We start from the raw sequence: 5,776 nt of genomic DNA, 5'->3' as shown, positions 1-5,776 counted from the left end.
GACCCCTGAGGAACACCAGTAGTGACCAGCTGCCCACTGGATGTGGAACCATTCACCACCACTCTCTGGGCCCACTCATCCTCCACAAGATTCTAGCATTTATGAAAAACAGGCTTAAGGTTTGTGGTATCAGCAACCAGAAAGAGAACCAAATGGGCTTCAGAGCAGCCACACTGTCTCTGGGGAAGGTGCAGGCAGCTGTCACACGCAGTACAACACACTGCTGAGGGCCTGAGGTTGCCAAATTACCAGTCAAACCTGATTTTAGTCCAGAACTACATTTTCCTCCAGTAGCCTGAGGAGATATTAGTCTTCTTAACTAGCTTCTGGAGATGGTGATCTGATTTGTTCCCTGAACTGCCCTCACAGCAGACTCCACTGGAAGAAAGGAAAGATATTAAATATAGTCTCACAGTCACTAATATTCAAGCTACAAATAAGAATGCTTAAACCAAAACCCCAAAGGTACGTTGGATTATGCAGACAAGGAAACAAACACAGGGAAGCATGTGATGATACACAGGTATCCCATGTGGAAAAGAAGCAATGTACACTCTGGCTAGGCAATGTTTAGCTGCACAGGCACTGTGAAAATATGCCTTGGAGATGAGAGCCCACACTGCACTCGCAGGTTACAGATGTTCCTGGACAATCTTCACCAGTTTGTATGGAAGCACAAACAAAACACTCAGATGAACAGTTCATCTACCAGTCTGAACAGGAGTTAACACAGGAAGCCATTCCAGAGGATGGCATTCCAATGAGCAATTCCTTTAAATGAGCTACCAGAGAAACTGCTGCCGAGGTTGGAAAGGATTGAACTCTTAAGGGATACAGCACCAGCCAGTAGAAAGAGCAATCTGGCATTCCGAGGGAAAGATGAATGTTGGAGTTGCCTATCTGTTCCTAAATTTCAAGGCTCATTTCAATTTAAATTTGAATTTTGTAACGTTGGCTAAATGACTTCTATGCCAGTTGTAAGACAAAATGTTCAGGAAAAGGATATTTAAGCAAACACTTAGCACGTTCATTTCTGCTAATGACAGATTTATCCTTTTCCCCAGAGAATCAAATGGAGCTTTTCAAGTTCATTTTATTCATTCACTTGTTACTGAAGTGTGATGACCTCTGGGATAAAGTTAGGAAACTCCCAGTAGGTCTCTATATTGTTACTCACTATTCATTGCAAATGCTTTATCCAAGACAAGTCAGATACTACTTTTTCAGTACAAGTAAAAAAGTTCTATCAGCTTTTAAACTCTTGAGGCTTATGTGAAAATTGCACATGCAACATGTCCTGAACACTGATGAGAGGTTTCACAGCCCTTTGTGGTTTCCTAGGAAGCAGCTGCAGCAAGGCAGGAAGACACTCTACAGATCTGGTAGCATCTCGGATTTGCAATTACAGTAAAATGAGCTTAAATGAAAAGATGCTAAGTTTAAATAACACAGCATAGCTGCAGTTCTCCTCACTGTCAGTCCTGAGCAGAAAGAGAATGTGATCTACCTACCAGAGCCAGAAAGATTGTCCTTACCAGGACAGCAGAAGGTTTGGTTGGGCTATTTCACTTTGATTTGTACATCCCAGCATCCAGAAAGATGCAAGACACAGGCCCAGGTTGCCCAGGGAGGCTGTGGCTGCCCCAACCCTGGCAGTGTTCACAGCCAGGTTGGCTGAGCCTTGAGCAACCTGCTCTGGTGGGAGGTGTCCCTGCCCAGGGCAGGGGTTGGGGCTGGATCATCTCTGAGCTCCATTCCAATCCCTCAACATACTATGAAACTTATGAAGAGGGATAAGTCCTATCCAAGGCAAGTCCTGGACTGCTGCATGCTGTAGCCCTTTCATAAAGGCTGAATTTTGAGCATTGCTCTGAAGTTTTACCAGAGGCTTGACAGAAATGCCTAACCTTTGCCTGTGCCTTTCAACACTGTGCTCAATTCACACGCTGAAGGTAATCTTGTAGCTTAAGCCCAAAGAAGCTGCCTAACTCCACCCTAAACATGTCATATATTCACACAAATAGATTCTTTCTGAGTCACTGCAGGCTTTCAATAGAGCAGAGTACTTACCCATGAGAATCTATTAAGGTAAGACCTTGCTTTCAGCTGGAAAACATTAATTCTCTTCCAAAAAGGCACAACTGCCTTCTTGGTCATTAATATCCCATCAATCTTCTGAGCTGAGTGACAAGCCAGGCAAGTCACTCAGATCTGAGGCAGCCTGAAAGGCTAACTCTACAGGGAGATGTTTGGAAAAGAGAAATCACTGCTCCAGTTACTGCAGCAGCAAACCCAATATTTCACTGGACAAGATGGGCTCCAAAGTGGTCCCATTTGGACATCAGGTATATTAGCAGAATGGAATGATGCTGATAAAAAAGCCACCTGTGACCCTGAGCTCAGGGCGATGCAGAGACCTTAAGGGGTGGGTAAATGGTTGCAAATGAAAACAAAGTGTTGACACAGCAACATGAGCCCTTCCTCATGCTGACCCTGATCCACAGCATCCAATTAATTTCATGACCATTCAGTGATCAAAGAAAGGTGACAGAATGCACCATCATTCTGCAGTGCTGATGATGGTGCACAGGAAACATCTTTAAATAGCATAGGAAATGCTGGGGAAGGGCAAAATAATTTTTGAAGGAAAAGCACAAAGTGAGGAAGGGAATAAGGAAGAAAGAGTGGGCACTAAAGAGGAGAAACCTCAGCACTAACAGACCTCATGTTCACTGAGGAGTCACCCCTTGTTAGCTAATACTGGCCTTGCTTCAGGCTGCCCAAAGCCTGTCTGGGGCTGGCACTGGTGCTTTAAGATCAGGGCATGAGTTACTCCAGAAAAAAAGGCATTTCAGCTATGGTCACACAATTGCTAGTGTGAAGGAAGAGATAAAAAAGCAAAACCTGGAATGTTTAGGAGGAGTATGGCATCCTCAGTGCAGGTAGTCTCAAACTCTGGGGCTGTAAGTAGGAAAATCAACATCAATCAGCACTGCTTGATGTCCTCCCTGCCCTGGTCACTTCATCTGGATACACTGTCAAGAGTTTGTGACAACACAGCAAAGCAGTTTAGAGACCAATCAAAGCTAAACTAACCCAGTAAATCCTCAAGTTCTGACCATGTTGCAGCTGTTCTGCTGCTCTCCTGTGTCCATCTGTACTTCTCTGCTGCTTCCACTTACTTTGTGAAGCTCCTGGAGAACACTCAGTTTCTGTCCTGCATCCCTCCAGTCCTGAGGAACTCCTCTCATCCCCCAACCCAACCTGCTAGATTTGTGGGTCTTACAGGGAAAAAAAAAATACAGCATGTGAGAAGATGATGCATCTAATGTCATGGAAACTTCAGATTCCTGAGTTCTTACATGATCTCTGCATAATATATGGGAAATAAAAGGTCAGTGGGAGCTGCTGACAGTATTACAGCATGCTGGGAATAAAGCATAGCTACTATCAATAGCTCCACTGAGCTCACTGGAGTTAGCAGACAGTCTGATCTCACCCAGACTGCACAACTTGGACATTCCAGCTTCAAAGTGCATAATGCATTTTCAGCCCTTAGTTTTCTTTTTAAAGCAGGAAAATGGCACTGCTGGAAAATATATGGGTTGAGGACATCAGTGCTATTGCTGAGGCAGAACAATAATAACTTCAGTCATGATTTATATAGCTAATTTCAGGATAAAACCCTATCTATTTTTAAAAAGAGGGAAAGACCACAAAATTACCTGCTTTTGTATTCCACAGTGATTACAGTTTATACTGGTCAATGTTTCAAGTCAGCAAGCATGCAAATAGAATATTTTATTAAAGGAGCAGACAAAGGGGGTCTTTTCTGCATTATGTGCCCTCTGTACTGCAACAGATTTTATCAGGCTGTAGCCAGACACGTCAGCTTCCCTCTCACCTGAGTACCTGTCTGACTTTAAGAGAATTATTTCCCAAGCCAAACACTCATTTCTCTCCTCTATAGGCTCTATTTCCAGTTATTGCTCATTTGTTCTGTTTTAAGCTACCAAAATGATTTTTTTGGTCATCTGAAAGCTTTCAGAGTGAAGAGTCCAGAAAAGAAACAAATACATCAATCCATATTAGATGTTTATCCTGGGATTTGCTTCTTTAGTGGCAACTAAAGCATGGTTTTCTATAGCATCTGAAGCCAACTCAGTGCTCTCTACTAAAGGAGAGTATTCCACACGGAGACACTGAGTCTAACAACACTTTTGACCATGGCTACACCTGAATCAAAGCACCACAGCAAGTGCTGTGACAAAACCCCTCATTTGGCTCAGGGTTCACAGCCTGACCTTGCTTCAAAACCCACCCCCACAGTCCTTCAGTTCCCTTCTTTCACTTGGCAATGCAGCATGTAAACTAGGTGCAGGTAGAAATGCTTTTATTAAACCATTTCTTTGGTTTAGGATTCCTTACAGAGCCCTGAGGCTGCAGGGATGTGAGTGCTGAGGGACCCAAATGAGGGGCAGGCTGCCATCACATGCAGAAGTGACCTCCCCACAGCCCTCAAAAGCCCCTGGTTTGAGGACTACAGGTCCTCAGCAGATAAAGCCATGTAGGGAACAAAAGGGCAATGAGACCACATCAACAGGCTGCTGCATCAGCTCCCGTAATTCATATCATGTGCTGGTAGATCTCTAGAGGATTAAAGCATCCTCCTTCCAATTTTTCTGTAAAAGGGAGTTAGACAAAACTGGAGAAAGCAGAAAAGTAGCTCTCTGAATATTTTACCTGTGCACAAAATAGCATCATGGGGAGTGGTAGGCCAACAGTCAAGGTATTATTAACAAATGAGAAGAGATATAAAATGGGGACAGGGTAGAAAGGACCTTAATGTGATCATCCTATTTCTGTGGTGAAGGCAAAGGGGGAACCAGCACAGATTCTGATCTAGCTGAAGCATCTGATTAGGAAAACCCACTTCAAGGATGCATTCTGAAGAGATGGATGCAAGTGGGCAAGATGCATTTCTCAAGGGCAGAGCAAAATCCTTCCTTAAGCAAGGTGTGAAAGAACAGGACCTTATGAGAAGATGCTCCAGCTTTATGGATGGTTAAGGAAAGACCCTCAAGAGAAAATAAAAACTGGGAAAAAAACCCCAACATAATTTCAAAGTGTTAACACCGAAAACATTTAGACTTACAATCAAAATCACGTTGCTAAAGCAACTTACACTGGCTTCAAGCTATTCTGCATACAGAAATAGAGAACTGAAATGTGTATGTAATTTAATAATGGTATAGTAAATCAATTTACTTCCTCCTTTTATACCTCAAATATTAAGTACCAATACTTCCCTCCCAACCATTTCATCAACTGCTTATCTCATCAAGTCTTAGACTGTAAATATATATACACACACAGACACATATAGAGCATTAAGCTCCATCAAATCAACAAATAAAATGAAAGCATATCCAGGAACAGACCTTCAGTCTAAATACGGTGCAAGAGTGTGCTGGGCATGCAATGCTAGGAAGTCTTGGTTCTTTTAGCCTTGAGAAAAATCACCAAATAAACAATCTTCAAAACTGAAGATCCTCTTAGCATGTGAACAAGCCAAGGGAGAGCTAGGACAGCTTTCTACACTGGTCACTGAATTGGTGTGCAGTGTTGTGCATTGCTCAGCTTCATTCCAACGAGGCAAACAGGAATCATAGAATGATAGAATGTTAAGGGGTTGGGATGGACCTTAGAGATCATCTCATCACAACCCCTGCCCTGGGCAGGGACACCTCCCACCAGAGCAGGTTGCTCAAGGCTC

This window comes from Acanthisitta chloris, unplaced genomic scaffold (genome assembly GCF_000695815.1).
Source record: "Acanthisitta chloris isolate BGI_N310 unplaced genomic scaffold, ASM69581v1 scaffold3618, whole genome shotgun sequence".
Taxonomy (NCBI): domain Eukaryota; kingdom Metazoa; phylum Chordata; class Aves; order Passeriformes; family Acanthisittidae; genus Acanthisitta; species Acanthisitta chloris.
Note: the sequence above shows the minus strand (reverse complement) of the source record.